Here is a 23438-nt window from a genome sequence, read left to right on the forward strand (position 1 = left end):
CTGCTACAAACCAGAACAGTACCTGCACCTCCACCTCTAATACCTTTACCTCCACCTCTAGCATCTCTTCCTCCACCTCTAGCTAACTGAGCGTGCTGGACGAGTCCCTCAATGAACCTCCTCACTCTATCTCACGGTGGGAAGTATGATAAGAGCATGACGAGCCAAGTCGGTGAATCTGATCTCGTACTGAGTAACAGTCATAGATATCTGCTGGGGACGCTCAAACTGCCTCCGATAGACCTCTCTCTGAGTGATGGGGAGAAACTTCTCCAGAAATAGCTGCGTGAATTATTCTCAAGTCAAAGCTGGTGACCTAACTGGTATAGCCAATCAATAATCTCTCCAACAGGTCTTGGCGGATCCAGACAAGCGAAAGGTAGCAAAATCGACCCCATTGGTCTCCACGATCCCCATGTTCCTGAGAACCTCATGACAGCTGTCTAGATAATCCTGGGGATCCTCAGTAGATGCACCGCTGAATGTAGTAGTGAAGAGCTTGGTGAAACTTATCCAACCTCCACAAAGCCTCCGAAGACATAGCTGATATATCACTGGTCCGTGCTGCTGCTCGTCTGAAGAAGCGGTACATGACCTCGCCATTCACGAAGGGACAAGAGTAGAGGTTTCAATTTAGCATTTGAGAAACAAAACCGCTCGACAGGAAAGAACAAGTGTGAAGTTTTCCTAACTCTGTACCCTCTGGGGGATAAATATAGACGTCTCCGTACCGATCCCTCAGACTCTACCGAGCTTGTCCATGAATTGTGAGACCTGTGCAACCTAGAGCTCTGATACCAACTTGTCACGACCCGGAACTCCCACCCTCAGGAGTCGTGATGGCACCTACTCGTAGAAGCTAGGCAAGCCACACATTTAGAATCCATAAATACTTTTGTTTTAAATCCATTTTTTTACCAATTTAATTAGCAGGAAATAAATAATTAAACAACAGCGAAATTCGTAATTTAGCGGAAGACTTAAACGAAATAAACCAAAATAATAAGGAAAATCCACATATGCCTCTACCCAGAACTGGTGTCACAACTTTCACGGACTACTAAGATTTACTACATACAACCGTTTGAAAGAGAGTAACACTGTCTGTCTCGAATACAAGAGATAACAGATCATAAATAAAGATAGAGGAGACACCGGGCCTGCGGACGCCTGCAAGGCTGCTTCGGTGTCTCGGAGGACTGAAGGCTGGCTCCCGAGCTACCACTGCTGTCCGATACCTGGATCTGTGCAAAAGAGCACAGAGTGTAGTATCAGCACAACCGACCCCATGTGCTGGTAAGTGCATAGCCTAACCCCGGCGAAGTAGTGACGAGGCTAGACAGGGCTACCACATCAACCTGTACAGTTATATATATGTATCTACAACGGGAAAATAACAAGAACAAACATTTTTAAATGGGAGGGGAACATGCTTCGAGGATAGCAGATAATACAGAATTTCAAGAAAATAATAAAGAACATCAATAATTTAACTCTAACACGGATAAGGGAAGTAAAAGCAGATTTCACTGTCAGAACATATCTCGTTGCAGGCTGCAACCCAATCCCATTTCTCAATGTTTCCATGGTAGGCGTACCACCCGCTCCCATTTCATTAAATCTCGTGGTAGGCGTACCACCCGCTCCCATTTCATTAAATCTCGTGGTAGGCATACCACCCGCACCCATTTTATTAAATCTCGTGGTAGGCGTACCACCCGCTCCCATTTCAACAATTTATACGAATTCATAAGACAACAAGTACACAATAATTATGATCACTGAAGAAAACAAGCAATGACAAGTAGCAATTAATTATGGACTTTAAAGAGCAAATAGGCAATTTAATATTTAGTATGCTAAATGTCAAGTAGCAATTAAATCACATAAACATGTAGCAATTATAGCATAATTTCAAAGCATAATGTTGCGCAAGGATACCTCGAGCCAATAATAACAAGTAACACAATAAAGGAAAATGCCAACATAAAGAATCTCAGTAATAGTGGAATAAGACAACTAATGCACTTGAACCGATAACAACAAGAAAATCAATAAATAGAAGTAAAGGACAACATAACTCAATTATCAGCAAAAATCAGGAAAATCAAAGACAAATGCACGGCATCACCCTTCGTGCTTTTACTCTCGTCCTCACCAAGCAATTAGAATAATAAAATGTGCACGGCATCATCCTTCGTGCTTTTACTCTCTTTCCTCACATATAATCAATGGAATTGGCACGGAATGGTACATCGTGCGGCACGACATCATCCTTCGTGCTTTACACTCTTTTCTCACAATAGCAAACAATGCACGGCATCACCCGTCGTGCTTTACGCTCTTCTTCACCCAAACAACAATCACAAATAAGGGGCAAGGGAATAAACAAAATAATAATAGAAATCCCGGCAAGGGAACACAATTAAACAATTAAATCTCGGCAAGGGTACAACATCAATAATCTCAACGTCCCGGCAAGGGAAAATAATTTAAATACTCTTTCTCTTTCTTTCACTTTTATTTCATATCTCACTTTACCACTTGAGCCAATGCTCAAAGGGTTTAATCATTTCATATACTTTCACATTTGTAATATAACTTGAGCCTATACTCCTCGATGTTCATAGGTCACAATTTCCTTTCACAAGCTTTTCACAACAAATAGGAATCATCACCAAGGTAAGAGGAATACAACGAAATCAAGATATTCACAATTTAAAGACTCACGGTCATGCTAGACACCAACGTATAGATACTCGTCACCATGCCTATACGTCGTACTCGACAAGAAGCAATTAGCAAATAAGACTCAACTCCAAGTCCCTCAAGCTAGGGTTAGACCAAACACTTACCTCGATGCCTTGAACACAACTCAAGTCTCAATTATAGCTTTACCCGTTGATTCCACCGCCAATTCGCTCGTATCTAATCACCAATTACTTAATTACATCAATAAACACTAAATGAATCAACCCCAATGCATGAAAATGTGTTTCCCAAAGTTATACCCAAAAAGTCAAAAATCGCCCCCGGCCCACGTGGTCAAAACCCGAGGTTCGAACCAAAACCCGATTACCCATTCCCCCACGAACTCAAATATATAATTTGTTTTGAAATCGGACCTCAAATTGAGGTCCAAATCCCCAATTTTTGAAAAACCTAGGTTCTACCCAAAACACCCAATTTCCCCCATGAAAATCTTTGATTTTAGGTTGAAATCATGTTAAAAGAATGTAAATGATTGAAAGAAATGAGTAAAAACTAACTTACAATTGATTTGGAAGAAGATTTGTTCTTGGAAAATCGCCCAAAGGAGTTGTGTTTTGAAAATGGTGTGAAAAATGACTTAAAATCGGTTAAGTATAGAAAATTGTAGGTCTCTGATATGGGAAATGCGAACAGGGGTTCGCAATTGCGAACCCCGACCTCTCAGATATGGGTAATGCGAAACAGGGTTCGCGTGTTTTGCATTTGCGAACCCTTCAGAAATTCCCAGCTTTCGCATTTGCGAAAGAGTTGTCGCATTTGCGACATCGCATTTGTGATTGATGTATCGCATTTGCGACCTCAGGCGGAAAAGGGAAGCTTCGCATTTGCGATCCCAGACGTCGCATTTGCGACGGGCCATCGCATTTGCGAACATATTTATCGCATTTGCGACCAGGCCTGCCCAGGTCTCTTCCTCGCATTTGCGATGCAAGGCTCGCATTTGCGAGACTGGCTTCGCAAATGCGAAGCCTGCAGATCAGAAATACCAGCTAATTTTTAAGTTCAAAAATGCAACCGATGGCCTATCCAAAACTCACTCGAGCCCTCGGGGCTCCAAACCAAATATACACACAACCTCAAAAACATCCTACGGACTTATTCGTGCGATCAAATCGCCAATATAACATCATAAACATCGAATTGAACCTCAAAATCCATGAATTCCTTCAAACTTCATAAAACATCAATTTTTCCAATTTAGGTCCGAATCACGTCAAACGACGTCTGTTTTTCACCAAATTTCACAGAAACATCTTAAATCATATATAAGACCTGTACCGGGCGCCGGAACCAAAATACGGGCCCGATACTAACATGTTTTAATCAAATTTCATTTCTAATTTCCTTGAACAATTTCAGAAAACAATTTCTTTCAAAAATTCATTTCTCGGGCTTGGGACCTCGGAATTCGATTCCGGGCATACGCCCAAGTCCCATATTTTCCTACGAACCCTCCGGGACCGTCAAATTACGGGTCCGGGTCCGTTTACCCAAAACGTTGACCAAGGTCAAATTTATTCATTTTAACATCAAAACTTAGCATTTTTCACAGAATTTCATATTTAAGCTTTCCGGCTACGCGTCCGGACTGAGTACGCAAATTGAGGCGACTCTAAATGAGGTTTTCAAGGCCTCAGAGTCATAGAATTTAATTAAAAGCAGGTGATAACCCTTTGGGTCGTCAGAAAGAGGAAGAGGGCTTCGACTTCTGCGAACTCTGAGGGGAAGATGCCCAAAAAGAGGACAACCCGTAAACCCAAAGGGGAAGTCATCCCTTTAACAATGGACTCAGTCCGTCGACTACTAGAGGAGCCCGAAGAGGACGAAGAAGAAGAGTAGAAAGATGATTCCGGGCTGGTGGCCCGTGCCGAGCTAGCACCGAGGTTTAGAGAACCTCGGAACCGATGGGAGTTGATACTGCTCCGCGTAGGCTCGATGAGGACGATAAGGAGTCTTCGGCCCAAGTCCCCGAGCCAAGAGGAATTGAAGATACTTTATCTCGGGGCGAAGAGACCATTGAAGAGGTGGTGGATGTTGGTGCAGAGATTGGGCTTAAGGCTCCCCAACACGGAGGCAGTGCCTCAAAGGACCCACTTGGGGCAATAGAGATCGGGGATTCCCCCTTGTTTCCTTCAGTTTTTGATTCGATGATACGCGACGCTCAGGACACGAAGACTTGTCATGGGGAAGGAGCCCCGGAGAGGAAGATCTTTTCTGTGGTTATTTTGTTGGGATAGAAGATGTCACCGGTCTGGGTAACTTGGAGATACCGAAGAAGAGCTCGAGTGAGGCTTCCTCGAGCCTTAAACTGACTACTCGATTTCCACCCCAAGTGTTGATCCCGGGCGTAAGCGATCAATTGTCATCTCGGTCCCGAAGGATGCTCGGGTCCTTTCTGCCCCCGTAGGGGTGGCTAGCTACCTTCGATGTTTGGTAACCGAAGATGACCAAGCTAAGATAGATGAAGTGGAGATGACCTTCCTGTTCAATGAATCTCAACATGCGTTGAATCGGGTACCCTTAGATACCTTTGACAATTTCAGGTTCTGTACTTATGCTTTTTGACATAATTTCCTGTTTCGTGTTTTGCAGGCTTCGGTGTTTTATCATGAGGCCTTCCTCCAATTTCGAGGGGAGCTGAGCCGGTATGAGGCTGAGATTCGGGGGCTCGTCGAGAAGAAGGATGCCTTCAAACTTCTTAGTGAGCAAAGAGAAATGGAGCTAAGATCCTTCGAGCTGATTTAGAGGTGGCTCAAAAAGAGCATGCCGATCTGGTCGAGCAGATAAACAGAATCTTTGAAGTTACTGAAGACGAATCGGGTACTGTGACTAACGATCTAAGCCCGCAGGTCCACCAAAAGATTGACATAATCGGGCAACTCCGTGAAGAGTGAGAGACTGTGAAGATTGAGGCTGAAGCATGGAAAAGAACATGGATCGCTTAGCCTCAGAAAAGGAGACCAAAGGCTACCTTAACCCGAGTTCGAGCAAAATTCTCGCCCGGGGACTACCTATCAAGCCCGAGGGCTATCGTATCTCGAGTTCGAGCAAATCCTCACTCGACCATAAAGCCTAAGGGCTACCTTTACTTCGAGTTCGAGCAAATCCTCACTCGAATGTTAAGCCTAAGAGTTAACTCAAGTTCAAATGGTCATTTGGGGTCCATCGATCAGAAACGGTCGAGGGCAGTACTTATTATCGGTCCTTACCATCTCAAACTTTGGACCTTCAATAACTTCATAATTTTAGGCACTTGGACCCGTACAAAAAGATAACAGATTCAGAAACCATGGAAGGGAAAAAGTTTTATATATTCATCAAAACCTTTTTACAAAGGCAACACGGACGGATGGAAGTTCTTTACGAAAGACCAAAGCGGCCTTGATAGAAATACAAAAACTAACTAAAAGCCTAAGTGGCCTAATCATCCACGGGAGCGGCGTCTCCGCCTTTAGAGTCTTCTGCACTTCCGAATTCACTCATCGGGATAAGCTAATTTCTCAGCCTCAGCTTTAAGCTTCTTAGCGCCCTCGATCTCGATCGAAAGATCAAAGTCCCGAGCATGGATTTCTTGAAGGGTCTCCCTCCGAGATTGACGCTTGGCGTGCTCGGCAATTCTCTCTGCTCGAATCTGAGTGGCCTCGACAACCTCCTTTTCCCAAACCTGAGCAGCTTCGGCGTCAGCCCGGTAGATAGCAACCACTGCATTAGCATTGGCCTTGGTGGTTTTGACCTCCGATTTGGCCATTTCGAGCTCAGTGACCAGCTTCTCCCGATCAAAAATTGTAGAACCCAACTGAGACTGGAGCTCCTCGATTTTCTTAGCTTGTGCCAAGGTTTTTTCCTTTATATTCCGGAGTTGAATTTCAGTCGAGGCAAGCTAGGCCCTTGTAGTCGAGCGAGGACTTGCTCGAACTCAAAGTAAAAGTAGCCCTTAGGCTTTATGATGGAGTGAGAACTTGCTTGAACTCGAAACAAGGTGGCCCTTGGGCTCGATAGATAGTCCCCGAGTGAGAATTTTGCTCGAACTCGGGTTAAGGTAGCCCTTGGGCTTTGTAGTCAAGTGAGGAATTGCTCGAACTCGAGATAAGATAGCCCTTGGGCTTGATAGTTAGTCCCCAAGTGAGAATTTTGCTCGAACTTGGGTTAAGGTAGCTCTTGGGCTTTGTAAAATTTGTATTTAGCCGATATGGCCTTTGTAAATCGATCGTTTATACATATAAGGCTTTCTACCCTTTTCGGCTTTCAAAATTTTTTCCTTTGTTTTATCACTCGTGTTCACAAAGGTTGTAATGCCTTATCTTGAAATAATGAGGTTGTGTTCGAGGGTTCGAACAAAACCTTGCTTTTATTGCCTTTCTGGGTCAAGGCCTTAAGTTTAAAATTCTTTCGAGGGTAGCCTTTTGAACCAGTTGTGAAAGAATTTTTTCTTTTTCGAAGGCCTATTTTTGTTACGAACTTCGGACGTCTCCGAATTGTGTTAAATTGACCGTAGCCTTTGAGTTCGGGTGTGGCCCAGTGAGCTCACTTTCCCGAGTTATCCAGGCTTGCCTAAGATAACAATCCCCGAGTGGGTGTGGCCGTGGCCTTTAAAATTCGAGGGTTGCCTAAGAGGTCTTATGTCCTCGATGTTCAATATTTCGATCTGTTCGAGTTTATTTTATGGACGGTAGTCCCCGAGTGTAAGGGGAATATCCGAACTCTGGTTATGATCGGCCCTTAAGCTCGTTCCCATAATAGATTGAAAGCTGGAATTGTAAAGTAGAAATACTTTTTCTAAGACATGAGATAATTGCAAGAAAAAATGCTTCTCTTTATTCTTGAGAAAAATGATTACACATGCGTACATGTTTTAATCCAGGGCTCGAACAACCTATGTGGGCACGGCTCGTTCGACCGTTTGGCCCTATCGAGGCCCCATCATTATGAAGTAATTTCCTCGCAACAAAGTTGACATCCAAAGGCAATGCCCCCCCAGTATTCGAGATTTATTGTAGGGAACCTCGGATACTGTTAAATGCTGTCTTTGACACCGATTCGTGGTCGGCCTTCGATTCTAAGTTAGCACGATCCGCTGTTGCCTCATTAAAAACCACCCCAAAAAACCCAATTGGGACAAAAACGGTTCAAGGGAAAAAGAGCGCAACGCGTGCTTTAAGATCCAAAGCTTCGTGCCGCTCCTTCTTGATAACCTGCAAGTGTTAGTCAAAAAATATAAAGAATTGAAATGGGGTCGTACCTTCATTTGGGTTTTGGATGTTTAACATGACCTTCCTCAGCACCAAGTCCCCATGAGCTTTGTCCTTGATTATTTCTCCTCTCATTCCGTGTAGAATTTCGCTCAGACCCGCTGTCTCTACGGTCCCCATTATATGGTTGATATCGATCTCTTTTTGACCTCGGTTCTTGGTTGATATCTCTCTTGATTCTATCCAGGGGCTTGTTAGGATAAATTGACCCAGAAGGAGCCCCCAATTGATCATCCTCGACCCTGATCTTTGATTGATATCGATTATGTACATCGGCCCAAGTGACAACTGGGTACTCGATCAAATTTTGCTTCAAATGCTGTGAAGCTATGGAACTCCAAATGTTGAGACCTTGAGTGAAAGCTTGAACAACCCAATCGTCGGTGATCGGTGACAAATCCATTCTCTCCCCATTTGGAACCGAGCTACGAATTCCCTGAGCATCTCGTTATCTTTCTGCCTTACCTTGAAAAGGTCCAACTTCCTTGTTGCAACCTTAATGGCTCCGATGTGCGCTTTTACACAAGAAACTGCAAGCATAGCAAATGAATAAATAGAATTAGGTGGTAAATTATGGTACCATATCATAGCACCCTTCGATAGAGTCTCCCCGAATTTTTTCAGCAATACGAATTCAATCTCGTCATCTTCCAAGTTGTTTCCCTTGATGGCGCACGTATATGAGGTGACGTGTTTGTTTGGATCTGTCGTCCGGTTATACTTTAGAATCTCGGGCATACGGAACTTCTTAGGGATTGTCTTCGGAGCCGCACTCGGGGGGAAATGTTTTTGGACAAACTTTTTGGAATCAAGCCCTTTCAATACTGGTGGTGCTCCCGAGATTCGGTCGACCCTGGAGTTATAAGTTTCAACTTTCTTATCATTTTCCTCAATCTTCTTTTTCCCCTGTCTCGATTCGCTTTGTCAGTTCCTCGAGCATCTTTACGATAGCAGGATTGGTCTCCAATTCTCCTCCATTCAATCTCTTTGGCACCGATTCGACCCTATGAATAATTTTTTGTGATGGCTCGAGCTCGATCCTGCTTGGTGCACGATTCTGATTTTTGAGTTGCGGTATTTCAGCTTGTTGAGTCTGCAACATTTCGAATATCATTCGAAGACTAATCTCGCCTTCTTCACCGCTCTATGCGTTCTGATCAGCTGTTCGAGCATCTCTGCAGACACTATTTTTAGGATCGACGGCCAAATTCCCGTTAATGGCAATATGGGAGCTGACATCGATTGGGTCTACGGCCGGGGCTCCATCGGGGTTGACTGGAGGCACTCTGTTTCCCGGGGCGGCTATATTGTCGTTCTTTCCATGGAGACCAAGGCCATTATCTGTGTGCGTGGGTGCTACTTCAGAGTTTGACATGTTGATCCTGGAATCAAAGACACTTCAAAGAACAAGCGTAAAATAGTGTGTGTTACGAAAATTGTACCAGGAAATCACTATTATTCTTAGCCCCACGGTGGGCGCCAAACTGTTTACCCTTAAAATTGGATAACAATTAAATTTATAAGTGGTTTTAGGATACGTGATTTCACTTGGCACAAACTGATAAATATGAGAACTAATGTTAGAAATTAACAATAAAATAAAGAAAACCAATGTGATGAATAACTGTGGCCCTCGAGCTAGATCGCCCTCAAACAACAGAGTATGCTAAAAAAGTGTGAACTGAACATCAGAGCTTACGAGATCTTAAGAGAGAAAAATGTAGTATATTGCTTGATTATGCATGAATATATGATTATTACAAAATGATTAGGACCCTCTTTATATAGTAGAGGAATCCTACTTATGGTATAATTCTAATTACAGAAGCAAATCCCATGATAGGCTAAACAACCGGTCCTGACTCGATACGTGCCGAGATTTTTGCCACGATCCTTGCCCGATCACGGATATCTCGACTTTCTGTTATTCGACCTAGCAGGCTTCCTTCGATCTCGCTCGATCTCTTTCTCGCTTCGGTCTCGATCACGGCTGGTCTCGATCTTGATCGGCCACCGACCCACGAGCCTACTAATTCATCTTCATACCATGATCCGATATAACTGAGGCCGAGCCTTAATCTGCCACCCCGATTTCGGTTAGTCATACAAAATTAGGTAAGCCCGATTTTGACCGTATACAATTTTGTAGGCGTTTGGACATAAAAATTATAATTTAAATAAAACAGTATTTGTACTTAAGTTGAAAAATAGTATCTGGAATTTGAAATTATGTTTGACATGCATTTTACTTGAAAAAATATTGCATTTTTATGAGTGGGGAAAAAAATTTCTAATTTTTTTGAAAAAGTGGTCAAAACCACATTTTGATTTTTGAAAAACTTATCTTCGAAAAATTTCCAAAAATTTGCAAAATTTCTTGGACAAACATGTCTTTGATTTTTTTTTTTTTTGGAAAAAGGAAATTTTTTTTATGTACAAACGGGGTCTAAGAAATCCATAAACTAATTTCTAGGTACACGCGTTGTGCGTCTACTTCCTCTTAATGAGTATACAATTTTAAAATAATTATATAAATTTATATTAAAAAAATTATGTTCGAATTATTATAAAAGAAAAATGAAAGACAAATATATAAGAGTTTTAAATATAATGATTACTGATCTTAATAATTTAATTACTCAATAAAGTAAGACACTCCGCCCTACTGAAGTATTGTATTTTTCTATACATATGCGATATTTTCCTATTTTCAATTTATAAATGAGTGTATTATTATTTTAACACTCCTCTATGACATATATAGATAGAATATTTATATACGTTTTCTAATTTAATTATATAAGTAGGCCTACATGAGTATTCGTTATCTTTAATGATTATTCCATCATCAATTCGTTTATATGTATAAGGTAATTTACATAAAAGTTGAGATATTTAGGTTAGTGATCAATTTTATGTGCTTATTCTACATTTGTCTTTAATTGAAATGGTGAAATCTAGATTTTTATGTTTTAAATATTAGAATTTTGTACATAGTGCAAATAAAGAAGGGTTTGGTAAATAAAACTTAGTAGATTTAAAATACCTAAAAATTGAAAAAATTAATTAAATGACTATTTTGTCTAGTGTGAACTCTATTTTTAATTGGGGAGGGGGGAAGGGGGGGGGGGGGNTCTATTTTTAAAGGGTAAAAGAGGCAAACGACATTTTGCTAAGGGCCTTCATGCTTTTAATATACGGTTAAGGGTTTAATATACCCCTATACTATTGATTATAGTATTTAGAAATCCTTCTTTATACTATTGGGACTTAATAAGTCCCTCCCGTTTGGGAATTAAATATTTCTATCCCTCCTTTGCCGTAGGGGACACGTGTCAGATCCCCACAATATTTTCAGAACCAACTTAATAATACACATCCCATATTATGACCCAACCCACCCTTCTTCGTTTTCGGCATTTCTATATTCTGAAGTAGTTCGCCAATTCAGTGCTTTATTTTTCGAGTCAATCTTCCTGGAGAAGACTTGAAAAGGATTTTCTGAGCATGGTTGAGATCAATGTGAAAATTAGAATGCCGAATCCATATTCTTTGGAAATGAAATACCCAGGCCTGCGAGTACTATAATCTTAAGAAGATTACTAGATGGGAGTGATTAAAGGATACTCTAGGCAAATCTGGTGGAAGCAAAACGGCTTTTGTATAGAAGCGGGCAGTCCCCATTCAAAAGGATTCTATCTAGTCTGGCCCATATACAATGTTGACCTATTTGATTTATTGCTCCAAGTCTATTTGTTGTCATTGAAAGACCAAGCAAATAATCCAAATGAGAAAATCATATCTTTAAAGCTCATCACATTAATAAAGGCATTGAAGTCAGGAGGCCGACCCCCAAGTTTTTTCTAATGGGATCCGCAATTACATTAAAATTTCCCCTACTAGCCACGGGAAGTTAATGCAAGTCAATAGGTCATTCAATCATCGAGTACACTATCAACGTCCCACACTTATCATGATAACATCACCGATCTTTGGCGCATGGGGGACCTATAATACACATGCACCACTAGAGTCTTCATAAGAACTCTGGGGCGAGGGCCAAAGTGAACCCGGATTAACAATGAGAAGCGGTCAAATCAATAGCAAAGGCACAAGGACGGACGGTTGGTTGAACCGGGCGATAGCTTCGCGATCAATAGCTCAGTGACGTATGCCACCCGCTCTATTTCTAATGATAGATAGAAAATGTGGGAAAGGGGATGAGGGACGACAAAGGTACAAAAACAAAACTACATGACATATTTTTACGTTAAATGGTAGGCCCATGATGAACAATCATTAAGGCGGTCTCCAATCTCGCTCGGCTCGGGGCAATCACTTCAACAGGGCGAGATTGATCGATCTACATAAAAGGTTCTGGCTTCCCTTCCCAGGAGCGTATCTACCGAATAAAGAGAACACGCACCACAATCCTACTATAACAGGGCTGTCACGACCCCAATTTTCCTCTGAAGGATGTCGTGATGGCACCTAGTCTCTACGACTAGGTAAACCTAATAGTTTATAACAACTTGACAGAAATAATTAACAAAATACTAAACAAGGCTAAATTACTGATATAAACCCCTGAAATAGAATCTCAACAAATACTTTCCTAAAACCGGTGGAACTGAGTCATAAACTCTACAAAGAAAAATTAGAGTAACTATTACATCACTGTGCGAAAGAAAATACAACAGTAAACAAGAATAAGGGAAGGTGACTCCGAGGCCTGCAGACGCCGAACAGGCATACCTTGAAGTCTCCGTAAGGCAGCTGACAAATGATCTCTAATGACTGGCACGAGCAGACGTACCTGGATCTGCACAAAATTTATACAGAAGCGTAGTATGAGTACACCACAACGGTACCCAGTATGCATCAAGCCTAACCTCGGTAGAGTAGTGACGAGGCCAGGTCAAGACACCTACTAGGATATAATAAATAGTATGAAAACGTAATAAGGTTAAATAGTAGAAAGCGAATAAATAACTGATACCAAACAAGATAATATCATGAACTAATACCAGAAATTAAACATGGATCATATAGGGACAATAACTGCTTGAACAAGTGTAACGACCCGACCGATCATTTTGAGAATTAACGTCCTGTTCGGTGGCTTAAGATCTCGAGCAGATTCATATCATGTATTATGAATTGCGTTGTGGTCGAGTTCGATATGATTCGGGATTCATTTGGAAGAACAATTCTTGTTTTAGCAACTTAAGTGAAAAGAGTTGACCGGAGTTTGACTTTTGTGCAGACAAATTCGGAATGGTATTTTGATGATTCCAATAGCTTTGTATAGTGATTTTGGACTTAGGCGTGTGTCCGGCTTTGGATTTGGAGGTCCATAGGTTGATTTGATGAATTTTGGCGAAAATTGGAAAGTTGAAGGTTTGGAAGATTGAGAGGTTTGACCGGGAGTTGATTTTATGAATATTTGGCTCAGATTGCGATTCTGAAAGTTGGAACAGCTTCGTTAAGTCAATTTGGATTTTGCATGCAAAGTTTAAGGTTATTCCAGATTGATTTGATATGATTCGGCACGAGTTGTGGAAGTTAAAAGTTTTTAAGTTCATTAAGTTTGATTTGGGATGCGATTCGTAGTCTGATGTTTATTGATGTGATTTTGATCCTTGAGCAGGTCCACATTATGTTTCAAAACTTATTGTTTGTAGGGCCCCCGGGTGTGTTCCGAATAGGCTACGGGCCATTTTCCTTCTATTTTGGAATGTTGCTTTGCTATTACCTGGTGTTCTTCATCGCGATCGCGATGAAACAATCACGTTCGCGTACTGTCCTGAGAAAGCTGGCATTTTTGTTTTTCGCAGCCGCAAAAAGGCGATTGCGTTTGCGTGTCTTTGAGGATTTCTATATTCACATTGGGGTATACGCGGTCGCGTATAAGGAATTGGAATGGGGCATCAGGAAGTTTCTCTTTGCGTTCGCGATATATGGAGCGCGTTCGCGATGTTTACTGGTGTAATGACCCGAGCGATCGTTTTGAGCATTTTCACTTTGCTCGGTAGTTTACGGGCATGAGTAGCCCCGTATGATGTATTATGACTTATGTGAATTGTCGGTTTTGGTTTTCAAGTTATTCAAAATTGATTTGGAAGAATGATTCTCAACTAGTAGCTTTAAATTTGAAAAGGTTGACCAAGTTTGACTTTTTAGTATTTGACCTCTGACTGGATTTCTGATAGTTCCGTTAGCTCCGTTGGGTGATTTCGGACTTAGGAGCGCGTCCGGATTGTGATATGAAGGTCCGTAGTAGAATTTGGCTCGAAATGTCGAAAGTTGGAATTTTGGAAAGTTTGACCGGGAGTGGAATTTTTGATATCGGGGTCGCATTCCGATTCCAGAAGTTGGAGCAGGTCCATAATGTCAAATGTGACATTTGTGCAAAATTGAGGTCAATCGGACATGATTTGATAGGTTTCGGCATCGATTGTGGAAGTTTGAAGTTTCAAAGTTCATTGACTCGAGTTGAGGTGTGATTCGTCGTTTCGATGTTGTTATTTGTGTTTTGAGGCCTCGAGTAGGTCTTTATTATATTATGGGTCTTTTTGGTATATTTGATTGAGATCCTGAGGGCCTCGGGTTGATTCCGGACGGTTACTGGATTGAAAGATGGAGTTGAGTGATTGCTGAAGGTGAACTCTGCATGTCTAATCGCCCCTGCGGAGCTTTGATCGGAGGTGCGAGCAGGGGCGCACAAAAGCGAAGTTTGGGCTAGTGAATTGTACTCGCATGTGCGAAGATTCTCCCGCACCTGCGTGGTTGCAGAAGCGGGGTGTTAGGCGCAGAAGCGTATGTTTGCGTAGGTGCGATAGGTTGTTCTGCACCTGCGGTTGCGCAGATGCGGGGAAAGGATCGTAGAAGCGAAGGCCCAGCTTTAGTGTTTTACCCCAGAAGCAGTATTTTGGTCGCTTCTGCGACACTGTAGATGCGGTTAAGTGTCTGCAGAAGCGGAAGTGCTGGGCAGAATGATAAATACAAGGGTCTTTGGCTTCATTTTAACATTCCCAAGCTCGGATTGAGGCAATTTTTGGAGCAATTTTCATCACAAGGATTAGAGTAAGTATTCTAAACTTGGTTTTGATCTTATTCACTGAATCTATCTTCATTTTTGACAATTGGTTGATGAATTTTAAAGTGAAATTGGGGGTTTTGGCCTAAAGTTTCATAATATAAATTTTTGAGTTTTGAACATCATTTGGAGTCGGAATTGCGTGAAAGTAGTATGGTTGGACTCGTAATTGAATGGGTTGTCGGATTTTATGAGTTTTGTCGGGTTTCGAGGAGTGGGCCCGGGTGTGATTTTTGGCTGGTTTTGGGTTTTGATTAAGGATTCGATCTTTATTATTTGGAATTGTTTCCTTGGGCTTTATTTGATGTATTTGAGTTGCTTTTGGCTAGCTTTGAGCCATTTGGAGGTTGCTACATGCGTGATGGCATTCTTGGAGCCTCACTTGGCTTGCTCGGTATTGGATTTAGCTTTTTTGAGGTAAGTAACTCTTCTAAACTTAGTGCTAAGGGTATGAAACCCCGAATTATGTGCTATGTGATTGGTGTTGAGGTGATGCACATGCTAGGTGACGGGCGTGTGGGTGTGCACCGTGTGAATTGTGACTCCGTTCTTTCTGTGGTACTATATAGTTACCCGATCTTACCTGTAATGATGAAATTTCTACGTACTTGAGCTATTGAGATGTGATCCATGTTAGACACCATGTCTAAGCTACATGCTTATCCTGTTGGGACCCACTGAGGTTATTTTTGCTGTTGAGTTATCTGTTTTTATTGCTTTATATACTCAGTCATACGTATTTATATGCATATCATATCTTAGTCTCTGCTGTTATTTATTGATACATCATATCATTATATTCAGGCTAGTTTCATGACATTGTTAAAAAGTTGAGCATTTTATTTCTGAGTTACTTCCTTATTCATATGCTCTACATTGTTATGAATTGTTGTTGGCTATTGGTGTTGGACTCGACCATGTTCCAGCTCGTCACTACTTTCAACTAAGGTTAGATTTTTTACTTGCCAGTACATGTGGTCGGTTGTACTGATACTACACTTCTGCACATTCCGTGCAGATGTTATCTACTAAGGTTGTTGTGTTCAATAGGAGCTGGATTTGAAGATGTACCTGCGTTCCTGTTGTAACTGCCTTTTGTTCATGATAGCCTTAGATTTATAAAACTCTATTTATTACTTTTCAAAAAGAAAATGTATTTTCTTCATATCAACTTTGTAAACTCTATTCTTAGAAGCTTATGATTTGTACTACCAGTCCTTGGGAAATATATAAGATTCAGATAATTTCTTTTGCTTAATTACCTTATTAAACATTATTGGAATTGGACAGTTATTAGTTGGCTTACCTAGCGGGTAGGGTTAGGTGCCATGGCGACTAATGGATTTTGGGGTCGTGACAGATTGGTATCAGAGCTCTAGGTTCATAGGTTCTACAAGTCATGAGCATGTGTCTAGTAGAGTCTTGTGGATCGGTATGTTGACGTCCATATCTATCTTCGAGAGGCTACAAGGCATTTAGGATATACTTTCCATCTTTCTTTCCTTATGGTGCGACATTGATTCAGCTTGAAGCGTAACCCTTTGAATTTGCCATGCATTCGTATGCGCACATGAGCACTCGGTATCAACTGTGTATCGACAACTTATGATTCCAGGGATGAGGTGCGAGATGTAATTCAAATATGCTGATGATGGGCTAGTCTGGAGGACTTGATGCCGGGTTTTGACTGTAGTTTGAGCATAGAGAAGTTGATTGTGTGAGCACGTGCTTTTGGACTTATATGTCCGGCAGTGTCCCTATTACTGAAATTTGTGATTGGATGACTACGTGATGAGTATGATATGACCGCGGGATGTGTTTAGATAGATTGGATTTGGCGAAAAGAGTTTGATTGAGATGTAAATTGGGTGCTTGATTTCCGTCTTGATTTGATGTATAGTCTCGAGTTATGGATGTGTTGAAAGATCTTTTCATGTTGTTCAGTTGAGGAGTGAAGTAGATTTTCATGTCGTGATAGGAGTTCAGACTCAGGAAGATTAAGTGATTGCGTAATAGTTATGACTGTGGAAGGGTATAGAGAGATGTTAGTTTGAGGCGAAGCAGGTGGGTTATCTCCTGCGGGGTGTCCTGAGGTTTGTGTGATCCCTATGTTGTTTCATAGCGAGTTCTCTTTTACCAATGAATTATATGTGTTGCAATTTGAGTTTGGATAATTTATGAGAGTTGGCTTGACTATTACAAGGGTGAATGCGGGATTCGCAGATGATTTGAGATATTAGATGGTTTGTGTTACATGAGCTTATGAAGGATTTAGTTGAATTTCAGTGCGGGATTTTGAGCAGAAATAGAGTATGGGTATTGTAAGTTATCAAATGCTTTATCCCTTGGTTTTGAGCCAAGTGGGGGAGTCTGCTATCAACGGGTTGATTGCGCGATTATGTGCTGTATTGGTTTCAGTTTGAGGTATACTGGTGAATCAGTTATGACTTGCAGAGGTTGAGTTCAAGGATGACTCGAGTAAAGGAATTTCTAGATACGGGTTGTATTATGCTTTGTGGGTATATGGGAAACACTAAATGATTGAGTTGTTATTCGTAAAGGATGTAATGTGCATGAAACGTGAATTTATTTGGTTGCATTAAGATGGGGTTATTTCCTTGGGTGTTGGTGTGCCAATGGGGCATAGGTCGTTCAGCCTGCTTGGGTGGTGCAATTGAGATTTGAGTAGAGTGGATGACTCTCGAGAACGGTTCTAACGGAATCAAGATTTATATGTGGCAATTGAGAATTTTGCGGATTTGTATATGGCTAGAGGCTGAGACTTACATTGGATGGTGTCGAGACTCGCAGTATTTCTATATCATTACGGATTCTACATTCAGTGTTAGGAAGGTAAAATTAACAGCTTTAGATTCACAGAAGGTCTCTTCATAGTGGGTATCTTGGTTGTGGTACTTTTGGGGTACTTAAGAGGAAATTCAGCGGCTTATAAGCCTTAGGACGGTGTGGTTCTATGCTAAAGTTTGTGGGGCAAGTTTTGGTTAAGGATAGTAGTGTTTTAGCAAGGAAAAGTACCAATTTGAAGGCAATTCGGAAGGAACTCGGAAAATTAGGACAACTTGGTAGTAGGTTGGATTAGCACAATAATGGATATAATCAGTTCCTTGGGTACTTATGATGCGGCTAGTCTCTACAGGTGTTTCATGGCAATGCTCTTGGATTTTGGCGACCTGCGTAGCTTGGTTGAGTTAGAGGGATTCATTCCTGACGGTGTGGTTATGTGCAAATGGGATTCGGAGAGTTGTTGATGGTTTCTACCATGGTTAGAGATGTATATTTCCTACTAGCATGAGGAGCATGTGATGTATAGTGATTTTCTCCTGGATGGGATCAAATGGAAAGTTCTTGGCTAATTAAGTATGCAGTTGCTTGTGATTCGGAGTGGATTACGAAGTTCTCATATGTTTCATATGATGTCATGGTATATGGGGTGTGTTGTGTAGGATTGAGTTTTGCAGTGTAAGGTCATGGTTCTGTTTTGAAGGGAAGGTCATGAGTCCTTAGGCAGCATGGACGATCTCAGATGACTAGATAAATGATATTACTATTAGATATGGCTTGATGAGAGTGTGAATTTCAGAAGGGGAATTGTGTTTTAATTTATGGATATTTCATTGGTATTACGACACTCTCTTGGTTGATCGACTGCCGATGTTCAAATTTTGCTTTGTGGCACAGAAGAATTATAGAAGAATTCCACGTGGGATGATCTTGTATTAGAGATGTTCTAGATGTTCAGGCGGTGGAGTTGGGATCAGATACGGTGATTCGTGTGTGCTATGGATTTGGAGACTAAAAGTTCTCATGAGTACATTTTTTCGTGGTTGTGGATCGTGAAAATGTGGCCAAAGCTAGTCAGAGGATGGTATGTGTTATGGTTGGGTCATTGTGGATCTTCGGAGGGTTATTTATCTATTTGTGGATGACTAAAGTTGATTTGGGGGTCTATTGGTAGGCCCAATAAGGATGTGTATTCTACACCGAGCTGTATTGGTGCTATTGTTGAGGGATGTGCCATTCAGTTGCTGTTGAGCTTATTCGTGTTCTGAAATGATCTGTGAGTTACTCTTCTATGCTACGAGGAGTTGTGATTCATTGGTTATATGCAAATATGGTGCGGTTCTATTAGGGTCTTATAGTAGAATTTGAGCGAGAAGAGTATTGGATATTGCTTGGTTGATGGCTTATTGGTTATGCTCTTTCGGGTTTTGTGTGGCGTTGTGTCATTTGATTCTCCGTGGTTATGGTAATGCACTTTGGGTGCTTGATGTCAAATTTTGCGTGGTTATTGATTTTGAGCAGGGTGGCTCGAGGTATATAATATGGACCAGCATTTGGATGGGTCACGCATTGTAGCGGAGTTATGTTGAGACATGATCCTTTGTGTTAGATTCGTGTGTTTTGGTTATACGCTGTGTGATAGGTTCTTAGCATTGCGTTGTGGCGGTACCTGTTGAGCTTGCGAGACAGTTCTCTCGTCTGAGTCATTTTCCATGATTGAGTACATTTGGAATGTTGCTTATTGGTGCACAGATTGCACGAGTTGCGGCTTTAGATTGTATTGATGTGTCATGTCACTAGAGTGGTCGTGTTGGATGAGATGGGGTCATTGGACCTAGAATGAATACTATCAGAATTGATTACAGCGTGGTTGAAAGAATAATATCGAAATTCGGCTTAGAAATTTGCTATAGTCCTTGTCGAAGGGGAGGGAGCTCCATGACTTGTTAATATGACGAATGGTTATGAGTTTCTGCGTGTTTCTTTCATCATTGGCAGTATATGAATGTGCTAGAATGAGGCTTTGTTTAATAAGAGGTTTATTACTGGCACTGGGTTGTTTTCAGCAACTAGTGTGATTAGAAATTATCGCTATGAGTATTTGAGTTTTGAGGTATATCGTGTGATTACATCTTATGTTACGGATATGGCTTGATACCGCTTGTTCAGACTTATACAGTTTGTAGATGCGAGATTCTGATCTTAAAAAAAATTTCGGATGTTGGAAATTGGATTCTAAGACTTATAGGCTAGGTTAGATTAAGAAATGTCAGTCATGTTATGTTATCAGACCTATATGGGATAGGTGACATGGGATCATCCCCCCGGTTATGAGCATGGTAAGGTTACACTGCGGTTTGATGGCTTTGAGAACAACTCTAGGCACGTTCGAGGACGAACGTATGTTTGTGGGGGAGGATGTAATGACCCGACCGGTCGTTTTGAGCATTTACACTTCGTTTGGTAGTTTACGGGCATGAGTAGCCCCGTATGATGTATTATGACTTATGTGAATCGTCGGTTTTGGTTTTCAGGTCATTCGGAATTGATTTGGAAGAATGATTCTCAGCCAACAGCTTTAAATTTGAAAGGGTTGACCAAGTTTGACTTTTTAGTATTTGACCACGAACTGGATTTCTGATGGTTCCGTTAGCTTCGTTGGGTGATTTCGGACTTAGGAGCGCGTCCAGATTGTGATTTGGAGGTCCGTTGTAGAATTTGGCTCGAAATGGCGAAAGTTGGAATTCTAGAAAGTGTGACCGGGAGTGGAATTTTTGATATCGGGGTCAGATTCCAATTCCAGAAGCTGGAGCAGGTCCGTAATGTAAAATATGACTTGTGTGCACGGTTGTGGAAGTTTGAAGTTTCAAAGTTCACTGACTCGAGTTGTGGTGTGATTCGCCGATTCCATGCTGTTATTTGTGTTTTGAGGCCTCGAGTTGGTCTGCATTATGTTATGGGACTTGTTAATATGTCTGATTGAGGTCCCGAGGGCCTCGGGTTGATTCCGGACGGTTATCGGATCGAAAGATGGAGTTGAGTGATTGTTGAAGGTGAACTCTTCTGGTATAATCGCACCTGCAGAGCTTTGATCGCAGGTGTGAGCTCATAGATGCGAGCAGGGGCGCGTAAAAGCGAAGTTTGGGCTAGTGAACTATAGTCGCAGGTGTGAAGATTCTCTCGCACCTGCGTGGTTGCAGAAGAGGGGTATTAGGCACAGAAGCGGATATTTGCGTAGGTGCGATGGGTTAGTCCGCACCTGCAGTTTCGCAGATGCGGGGAAAGGAACGCAGAAGCGGAGGCCCAAATTTAGTGTTTTACCGCAGAAGCGGTATTTTGGTCACTTCTGCGACACCACAGATGCGGTTAAGTGTCCGCAGAAGCAGAAGTGCTGGGCAGAATGATAAATACAAGGGTTCGCGATTTTGGCTTCATTTTAACATTTCCAAGCTCGGATTGAGGTAGTTTTTGGAGCAATTTTCATCACAAGGATTGGGGTAAGTATTCTACACTTGGTTTTGATCTTATTCCGTGAATCTATCTTCATTTTTGGCAATTGGTTGATGAATTTTAAAGAGAAATTGGGGGTTTTGGCCTAAAGTTTCATAATATGAATTTTTGAGTTCTGAACATAGATTTGGAGTCGGAATTGGGTGAAACTAGTATGGTTGGACTCGTAATCGATTGGGTTGTCGGATTTCGTGAGGTTTGTCGGGTTTCGAGGCGTGGGCCCGGGTGTATTTTTGGCCGGTTTTGGGTTTTGATTAAGGATTCGATCTTTATCATTTGGAATGTGTCCTTGGGCTTTATTTGATATATTTGAGTTGCTTTTTGTTAGTTTTGAGCCGTTCGGAGGTCGCTACGCGCATGATGGCATTTTTGGAGCCTCGCTTGGCTTGCTCGGTATTGGAATTAGCTTGTTCGAGGTAAGTAACTCTTCTAAACATAGTGCTGAGGGTATGAAACCCCGAATTATGTGCTATGTGATTGGTGTTGAGGTGATGCGCATGCTAGGTGACGCGCGTGCGGGCGTGCACCTTGTGAATTGTGACTCCGATCTTTCTGTGGTCTATGTAGTTACCCGATCTACTTGAGCTATTGAGCTGTGATCCATGTTAGACACCATGTCTAGGCTACATGCTTATCCTGTTAGGACCCACTGAGGTCATTTCTGCTGTTGAGTTATCCTTTTTCATTGCTTTATATACTTAGTCATACGCATTCATATGCATATCATATCTCAGTCTCTGCTGTTATTTATTGATACATCATATCATCATTTCGGGCTAGTTTCATGACATTGTGAGCCCGAGAGAGAGAGAGAGAGAGAGAGAGAGAGAGAGAGAGAGAGAGAGTGAGGCTGAGGGACTGATTGTGAGGATATTGATACTTTAGCACGTGAGTTGTCCGTTCGGATTCTGATATTGATACTATGGCACGTGAGTTGTTCGTGCAGATTATAGCGTTTGGGTTGTAGGAGCCCCTCCGGAGTCTATACACACCCCTAGTGAGCGCATTGATTATATTGAGGGATGGATCTTCCCTGGACATGGATGTTGTCCGAAGCATTTATATACCTGGAGATGGATCTTCTCCATGGGGCCAGATTGGCCTTCCTTGGTACTGAGTGATTGATGGTCAGTGATGTATATATTCCGGAATGGATCTTCCCTGGGCCATAAGGGCCATATACAGTACCGAGTGGTTGAGCATGATGAGCGGAAAGTGTAGACAGTGAGATTGAGTACTCCGAGAGTATGAGTACATGATTCATCTTTGAGATTCATGGCATTGGCATGCACACATGACATACAGGCATAGAGATGCATTTTTTCTCATGATGTACGATATCACGTCATTCATGATTTTTTTAAACACATTGATATGTGGGCATAGAGAGGTATTTCACACTTACTATCTGGAAAGAAAATGAAACATCTTATTTATATGAAAATGATTTTTGGAAAAATTATAGTTTTCAAACTATCTCATATTTTTCGACGATTTCGGTAAAGGATTTGGGTTTTCACTGTTATTCTTGAAAAGCGGAACTATTTTCGGAAAATTGTGAAAAAGTTGATCATTTTATTTCTGAGTTACTTCCTTATTCATATGCTCTACATTGTTACGAATTGTTGTTGGCAATTGGTGATGGACCCGACCATGTTCCAGCTCGTCACTACTTTCAACCTAAGGTTAGGTTTGTTACATACCAGTACATGGGGTCAGTTGTACTGATACTACACTTCTGCACATTGCGTGCAGATGTTGGCTGCTGAGGTTGTTGTGTTCGATGGGAGCTGGATTTGAAGACGTACCCGCGTTCCTGTTGTAGCTGCCTCTTTGTTCATAGTAGCCTTAAATTTATAAAACTCTGTTTATGTACTTTTCAAACAGAAGATGTATTTTCTTCATATCAGCTTTGTAAACTCTATTCTTAGAAGCTCATGATTTGTACTACCATTCCTTGGGAAATGTATATGATTCAGATAATTTCTTTTGCTTAATTACCTTAT

Source organism: Nicotiana attenuata, unplaced genomic scaffold (genome assembly GCF_001879085.1).
Source record: "Nicotiana attenuata strain UT unplaced genomic scaffold, NIATTr2, whole genome shotgun sequence".
NCBI lineage: Eukaryota > Viridiplantae > Streptophyta > Magnoliopsida > Solanales > Solanaceae > Nicotiana > Nicotiana attenuata.